The sequence below is a fragment of the Silurus aristotelis genome (assembly GCF_946808225.1).
Source record: "Silurus aristotelis genome assembly, chromosome: 1".
NCBI lineage: Eukaryota > Metazoa > Chordata > Actinopteri > Siluriformes > Siluridae > Silurus > Silurus aristotelis.
In genome coordinates, this window is record NC_139574.1 from 39,398,616 (window position 1) to 39,407,636 (window position 9,021).

General features: G+C 38.1%; 2 protein-coding genes across 8 annotated transcripts in view; one reads left to right on the forward strand and one right to left on the reverse strand.

Annotated features, from left to right (window-relative positions):
- The window catches only part of LOC310724584 (uncharacterized protein), a 171,319-nt gene that overhangs the window by 158,594 nt on the left and 3,704 nt on the right, over window positions 1–9,021 (reverse strand). The window lies entirely within an intron of this gene.
- LOC310725056 (eukaryotic translation initiation factor 4 gamma 3-like) overlaps window positions 1–9,021 on the forward strand; it is a 136,570-nt gene that overhangs the window by 109,802 nt on the left and 17,747 nt on the right. The window lies entirely within an intron of this gene.

Consider the following 9,021-nt stretch of genomic DNA (forward strand, 5'->3'; position numbering starts at 1 on the left):
TTTTTACAAGCACTTAGTGTTTTCTCAACTGGTCCACGACTGCACCATAATATGTATGGGATTTTTATATCGGTATTAAAATAAGAAACTAAACTCCTATAAAATCATCTCAGCAGTAATAAAATCAAGATTTGGTGATTTCTGTAAAAAGTTTGGTGTGGAATGGACGTCTCTGTTCACCTGTGTACAGCAGCACATGGGGAGGACAACAAATAATGACAATAAACAAAAAAGTGACAAACTTCATTTGGATTTGACTTTTCCTCCATCACCCTTATAACTGATATGCCATCATTATACACACACAATGAATGTAACACTGATTTGAGGTGATCCATGAAAAAAAAAAAACACTTTCTATTAGTCAGTTCTATAAATGTTAGTTTTAAGACTAATGAGGCATAAAAACTATTCAAATGTTTACACGTGAGATTCGTAACACCACTTTCACAAATACAAAGTGCCCTAGTGTGAGATTTGATCAGTTCACAGCAAAAACAACTTCCTCCTTTCTGCAAAATCTTAATTTTTAAATTCTTGTTTGGTCAATTATTCCCTGGTTCTCCTACAGCTGATGTTCTACTGTATACACAACACATCATCTACAGGAATCTTTGATATCCCCAGTACTGAGGTGAGATACTGAACAGAAACGAGTGAGATGAGACTTTAAACTGTTGCTCAGAGACGAGACCATAACATCTTCTCTTCATCTTCTTCCTCTTGATCTCCTCATCTTTTTCCTTCTTCTTCTGATCCCCTGGTGTTGGACAGAAATCCCTCTGTAACCTATAACATAAAGCTGTTCAAACACTATGTGCTCTGTATTCATCTCTATGTGAGGCTCATGACTGGTAGGAGACGAGCTGCTTGGAGGAGACCGAGTCCTCACAGGGGACGAGCTGCTTGGAGGAGACGAGTCCTCACAGGGGACGAGCTGCTTGGCGGAGACCGAGTCCTCACAGGGGACGAGCTGCTTGGAGAAGACCGAGTCCTCACAGGGGACGAGCTGCTTGAAGGAGACTGATGCTGTATCCTGTCTCCGTCTTCTTGTGTCTGAAAAAGACAAACACACAGTGAGATGCGTCTCGTGAAAGGAATCTATAATCAATATTACCTTCACCACCAGCTTGTGTGTTTAAACCTGAATAAATCCTCTATTAAACAATTAAAAACATTTTAACAAGTTATCACAATTTATATTTGAGTAAATATTTGAACACTTTGTCTTTTCCTAACACTGTTTATCAGTTCATTTCTGCTGAACTGAAGCCATTTTTCTTTCCTCTCAGTTTAACAGCAGTTACTGAAGCACACAGAGGAACAACTCAGTCATACACTACACAGATTTTTAGTGAACTATAAGTAAAATTATGTACTAATGTAACTTATGATATCTTATTAAATATAGTTTTATTCATCTTTTAGTCAAAAAGTAGACGTTTCTAATAAAATAAACACAAAAGCAGCGCTAGCAAACCCGGCTAGCATGAGGCTAATGATGATGTCTCCTACACCATTAGCCGAAAGGTCCATTTCTGCTCACTGCAACATTTATGGAAATATTATCACTCTTTATTATCATTCTTTATTTATTTTAGACAAATGTATCCACTTTTTCCTGCAAGTCTGTGATCTTTATGCTAATGATCAGGAGTAAACACAAAATGAGGAACATCGCTTTTCCCCTCTTCACTCAGGTACCGATGGTCCTCATCACCTTTCCGCCTGTTTGGGGATTTTATGGGTGATTTGTTTCTCAATATTAATAATAATAATAATAATAATAATAATAATAATAATAAAAATAATAATAATAATTATAATAAATGATCAACTCTGTGTTTTAAAGAAAATAAAATCCATAAAGCTCAGAAACTCACCGTTCCAGGGCTCGTACAGTTCGCTTCATCCCGGCAGAGGGTCTTCATCCTCCACCTGGAACACGGCGTCTCTCGAAGCTACAGGAGGAAAATCCAAGTGATGCAGAGGAAAGAAAAGTCCAACCAAATAATATCAAATATATAATATAAAATATTTCATATAATAAAAATCAAAAGTAATATTTCAGAGTTGAATCCCAGTGGAAACGCGACTGATCCGAAGCTGCTGCTTGTCAGCTGATACACACTGTGTGGTCAAAAGTATTTGGACACTTGTCTTTTCCAGCCAGATGTGGTTCATAAATTCACATAATTCACATGCACTTTAATGCACCATACAGCCAATTAACATGCAAACTGTTGAAACACTTCATAGAAACAGAATGTAGAATCACTGAAAGCATTTTAAAAGGGATTTAAATACCCGCTACAGAGGGAAGCAGGAGCTTTTCTGTAGCTATTATTGCTTATATGTTCATGGCACCGGACCAAATATCAGTTTATTTTATCTTTCTATAATGAGCTGGAATAAAACATAAATGCTGCGGTGCCAATTAAAGATTAAGGAGAAAAAGAGTCTCCAGGGACCATGATGATTTCTTGGCCTGGATAATGACTGGTTAATAAGCTGATTTAGATTCCTACAGCTGTGCTCCTGGATCTATGTGCTGAATTGGGTCCAGTACTACAGAGGAAAACACACCAGAACCATGCCATCCCCGTCCAAATACAGGTCCTCACCACTCTGGGGTTAATGACAACAGGTTGTTTCTAGTGGGAAATGGCAGACAGGGAAATACTTTATATAAATATTATATATAATCAACTTTTTCACAAAGACCTTCTTTAGATATAATATAATTCTATTAAATCTCATGCTATAGGTCTGGTATCTGCCCCTGAGTGCCATAATGCCTGTCATTTTGGATGTTATTATTAAGGTGGGTAGTCGATACATCAGGTTTCCCTTCACTGTGGCACACTGACCTTCTTCAGCACATGATTCATTTATCCTGACACATAGCAGTGTAGGGAACAGACTACAGGCAGCTGCAGGACGTGATGACTGGCTTCCTGGTGACTTTAACAACATGTAGAAATTGTAAACATTGTCCTGATGTAGTCTATAATATGACAGGTGACAGAGGCTTCACCCCTCAGATGCTCCTCACCTCCTTAAATGCAGATGTGGAGCTCTGGATGTCTCAGCTGGCAGATTTCTATACCACCCGGAAAAAGTGTGTAAGATTATCAGGGTGTGTGGTGTTTTGCACAATGTGGCACTGAGGACCAGTTTCCCTCTCCCTCCTGACCTCCCTCCCCCTCAGCATTATGACCCCGAGCCACAGCCCCCTGCCCCACAAGAGGAATATAAACTTAGTGGAAGAATCCATGAGGAGGTCATACGGCGTTTGTAAGAAAGACAAAAATCATGGTTGTTAATAGTGTTTATTGTGACTCTTTGTAGTAAAAGATTAAAATCAAAATTAAAAAAAAGATTAAAAAAAGATTTGACAAAACAGAAATAAAAAATTATCGAAAGACGAGACAATCTACTAGATACAATAGCTTTACACTCAGCTTTATACTATTGACTATAAGTGTAAAACTATCATAAATAGCAATAAGAGAAACAGAAAGAGGAAAAAGGCATGTTCAGACGCTCTGTTTCTCTTGTCGGCTTCTTCTTTTTCTATTTCTCCTTTTCTTTTGAAGGTTTTTTTGTCTCAGCTGAGCAACAATTTCCTCCCATCGCTCTCGGACCCTCATATAATGTTCTGTTTTATTCTCTGAAGTCTTCTTTTCTTCCTCACAGAGATTCTGGGTATCCTGGAGCCCCCTGTTGGTCTGAAGCTGTAAGTTGTTCCTCTCCTCTATGTCAAGTTTAGTTTTCTCTCTTTCGTCCTCTTGTTTTTCCTCAAAATCCAACGTGGGCTCAAACTGAGAAACAAGTTCCTCCAGTCGCTCTTTGTCTCTGATTAAATGATCTCTCTCCTGCTCTGCACTATTTTTTACTTTCTCACAGTGATTCTGAGTATCCTGGAGCTCCATGGTGGTCTGTTCCAAAGTGACCTCAAGCTGAGCAACATGTTCCTCTAAATTATTTTGTTCTCTCGTCCAGCTCTCTCTCTCACAGTCTACAGTTTTCTCCAGTTCCTCATGGATTTTCAGGGAAGACTGGAGCTTCGTGGTGGTCTCTTCCAACGTGACCTCAAGCTGAGCAACATGTTCCTTCAGTTGTTCTTGCTCTATCATCCAGGTCTCTCTCTCACATTCTACAGTTTTCTCCAGTTCCTTATGGATTTTCAGGGAAGACTGGAGCTTCATGGTGGTCTGTTCCAACGTGACCTCAAGCTGAGCAACATGTTCCTCCAGTTGTTTTTGTTCTCTCCTCCAGCTCTCTCTCTCACATTCTACAGTTTGCTCCAGTTCCTCATGGATTTTCAGGGAAGACTGGAGCTCCATGGTGGTTTGTTCTAAAGTGACCTCGAGCTGAGCAACATGTTCCTCCACTTTCTCTTGTTCTCTGTTCCAGGTCTCTTTCTCACAGTCTACAGTTTTCTCCAGTTCCTTATTGATTTCCAGGGAAGACTGGAGCTCCATGGTGGTCTGTTCCAAAATAAACTCAAGCTGAGCAACACGTTCCTCCAGTTGTTGTTGTTCTCTCGTCCAGCTCTGGCTTCTCTCAGTTATGTCCTGTTCCTGCTGCTTTCGCTCAGAAGCCAAAGTAGCCTCCAACTTTTGCACCGTCTGTAGCAGAACGGCTTTCTCTTCTTTCTCTTCTGTTATCTTCTCTATCATTAGAAGAGAAAATGCATCCAAGTCTTCTACTACTTTCTCCATGAGTTCCAGCTTCTCCTTCATTTCAGCAATCTGCTTAGATTTCTTTGTTCTTCTGCTTTGAAAAAACTTTCTCAACCTTCTGAAGAGCTCCATGTTTATGCCTCTTTACTCACACGCAAAAACCTTGGAAATGAGAGAAACAAAGACGCGTTCCCAATTATAGACGTTGCCTTACTGTGACGTCACAGACGGAGGGCGGGGCATCTTCCTGCCTGTGACGTCACAGTAAGGTCGTAACCCGGTCTCTCTTAACCTGACACTATGCGCATGCGCACATTACAGAGGTAAGGAGCGGATAAAATATCATGTCTTCACAGCTTTTCTGTTGTTCCTGAGAGAAGAGCGATATTACAGTCATAAATAAGATAAAAACGGCTGTAAACTGTGTATAAAGCGAGTGAATCCGAGTTGAGAACCGGAAGTTGACCGGAGTGACTCTATGAATGTTGCAGAATCTTAAATGACCAGTAGGTGGCAGTGTGATGTGTATTAGAGCTCACTGTCACAGCAGGTAATTAGAAGTAGTGGAGCTCTAATGACGTCATTAATAGCGAGGACAAGACACACAGCAGTTTGGGATTCTTTCATTGACTTTATTGATTAATTGATTTGGAGTATGATTGTGTTTCTGATCAAAGTAAGTTCATGTGTATGGAGTAAAAACAACCTGTACATTTCTCACTTCCAGACAGTATTATGAGATGTTCATCTGCTGGAAGTTCATGTTTAATGCTGCATGTTTTATAGGATTTATGAGCTGGAAGAAATGTTTCTATATTGGTTTTGTTTTCAACAACTGGTGCATTTTTATCTTCTTTTTCCCCTCAACTATAAGGTTGAAACCAATTGTTTATTAAATGCATTATTCACTAAATAAACATCAATGAAAACTGGATGATTTGTTTTTATTGAATGTAAAAATATTAATTTGAGGATAATTGAACTTAATGAATCGAATAGTTTTGGATTAAATGAAGACTTTACTGAACTAAACAGCACTGAATTCTCCTTTAAATCAACTTAAGTTTACTGAACTAAATACTGTTACTTATATGAAAATAAACCCGGTTTCTTGAACCCTGTTCGGTTTCAGCCCCACTTTTGGGCCTCACAGCTGAAAATGACCTTCCTGACTTTCAATGGTAAAAGTTCCTGACAACAGTGTGCTACATACACAATTTACATCTCTTTTAAAACAACACACTTTGGGCTTTACATCATCCAAAAATGCTGAAGTTATTTTTTAAAATATATAAATACATGAATTCGGTCCTGAAGCAATCCAGAATAGTGACGGGTTAAAAGTCACATGTTTAATGAGTTTATATGTCAACTTTGAAGAAAATACAATAAAAACGAGTTTCCTATAAACATTATTCTGAGACTGTGTGTAGTCCTTTTCTCCCTCCGTCTGTTTGAGGAAAAGCAGCCTGATAACCAAATGTACTGGGAATAATAACATTCACACAATAAGCATAAGACTGGTATTTGAACATTAGAAAAACAGTAGAAGAAGAAAGTAATGAAAATAAAAGTAGCACAATGCTTCCTTCAGTGCCTCTGTGAATGATGGAGCACATCTGGACCTTCCTTTTATCCTTCCATTCTACAAACAGCACATCCTCTTCTCTCAGCCAGTTTGTTGACGACTTCTGTAGAACAGTTTGTAGCCCGTTTCCAACATCTTCTCATCAACAAGTGCCATGACAGATGGTCTACAGACTGGCTGGGTTGTAAAATCCTTATTCCACCTCTCTTCAGGTGTGTTGGGGGATACAACCAGTGAAGACTGGGATTCTCACTCTTACTGGTAGAGCTGAAACAGGTTCTGAGTTTGGAGACTGCTTGAACCTCTTTTCTGGTTGATGGCTGGTGTGTGGAACCCACTTCTCCTCAGAAGATTCAACTAAATGACTGTTGGAGCTGCTATCATGGGCCCTCAACTGCTCAGTTGTATGAATGAGATGATTATAACATAACATAGGGAATTGTTCATTTAGTTATAATTTTTTCTATAAAACTTCATTATAATGAAAGTAATATCTAATAATGTGTTAGTAATAATAATAATAATAATAATAATAATAATAATAATAAATCTGATAATAATGTTATTAACAGTGTAACAATAACTCAAAAATGTCGGTTCACTGGTTTCGGTTCAATTGAGTCTGAATCGAAAGATTCACTGGTAAATGACTCGATTACACAGTTCTAACAAAATCTGTAACATAAAACATTCTGTCTCCTTAAAAATATTTCTTTCAGCAGTCTCACTCAAGAAAAATAAACTTTTGTTCAGCAGCTGGTCAGAAAGTTCCTTCTCTGTTCCTGGGTTAGTTTGAGGGGTTCACCTCACTCAGCTTCGTCTCCGTGGTTTGGCTCGTCATCTTACATCATCGTCTCATTGTAATGAACGGTGTTCCAGCATGAAAAAACCCCTGACCTGCATATATACAGACGATAATCAGTTCCCAAACATCTCAACATTCACTGTTTCTAGTTCAATAACAGAACAAATAGCATTCGTACAGTTCAGAGTCTGATTTGAGTATTGATCAAGTTTTCATTGGATTCTAATATGTTTGATTGAGTTCTTGCATGTAGATGATAATAAATTTAATTCTAACTTCATGCAGGTTCTCAACATAAAGACTGGATTTTATATATAAAAAAAAAAACCTTTTGACAAAATAAATTGTTTCAATGTTATTAAATCTGTACTCATTATTTCTACATTATTTATTACATTAATTTTAATCAGCTGATTCAATCAACAGTTTAAGTTTTAGACAGTTTAATATTATTAAGAAAAATATCTTGGTTTGTAAAAGATCAGCATCACATATAACTAGACAACAAAACACCATTAATAATATTTGTACAGAATTAAGTAAAAAGAAAGTCCTAACAGGGCCACTAGAGGGCAGTGTGAGACTGACATCTGACAACCAACTGCAGGTATTATTATTATTATTATTATTATTATTATTATTATTATTATTATTATTCATTCATTCATTCATTCATTCATTTTCTCCCGCTTATCCATAATTCGGGTCGCGGGGGCAGCAGTCTAAACAGGCCCCTGCCTTCGACTGCTGCCCAATCCTCACAGCACCGTCCCTTACGGTCCCTCCTGCAGGTGGTGAGCCCACGGGAAGGCGGCCCCACGTCACTCCGACGTCACGGACCTTGATATTTCCCTCGTAAGGGACCCCCGGAGCATAGATGGTTAAGGGCCTTGCTCAAGGGCCCAAGAGTGTATTATTATTATTATTATTATTAATATTAATATTATTATTATAGTTTTGGGGGGATTTATAAATGTTTCTTGCTTTGATCAACAGGATCAGTCCAGACCAGTTTTATTGTTTAAGCAAAACCAATTATTAGGAATTTATTTATTTTATCACTTTGGGTTTCATAAATGTGTAAATCTGCATATAATAATAATAACAATAATAATAATAATACAAATTAATCATTATGAAAAAATAAATGTGTAAATGTAGACCTTTATGTACTAAAGCACCTCAATGCAATAAAGTATTACATTCTAAAGTCTAGCAAACTCGACATGGGAGTCAATTCCTTGTAGCATTTTCTTGAACTTGGTTTGCAGGAGAAAATCTGGTTTTGTTGAAATAACAGGTAAACAGATGATAACTGGATAAATAACTAATGAATAAATGCTTCATCCAGCTCATTAACATGCAAACTGATGATGAGTTCCATCACCTGCTGTATGAACCTGAACAGAATCCACATTGTATTTCTAGTTGGAGATGCTGAGATTCTCTTTTGATTAAAACAGCAGGATGAGTTACTAAAGCTGAGCTTTTTCTCCCACTGAGACATGAATTCTGCAGAACTGCTACTGCAATTTGTATATGAGATGCGATAAAATCGTTCACCTACAGAAAGTACAGAAACCAAATGTGACTTCCTGTAACTCTGCGTAACTTCCATGGAGGAGTCTCCCCCGTGTGGGTGGAGAAGGAACTGCTACAGTTTAGAGCCTGATTTGAGGTCAGAGCAAGTTGAGTTCTAACATGTAAATGGTACATTTAATAAATTTAGTACCATCTTCATGCAGGTTCTCAGCATAAATAGTGAATGAACCACATCTGACTCAAAAAGACCGGTGTCCAAATACTTTTGACCACACAGTGTGAATCAGCTGAAAAGCCGCAGCTTCGGTTCAGTCGCTTTTCAGGATTTTTGCTGCTGCATTTTGAACTAACTGAAGCTTATTTCTGCACCTACTCCAACACCCAGACAGTAAAGTGTT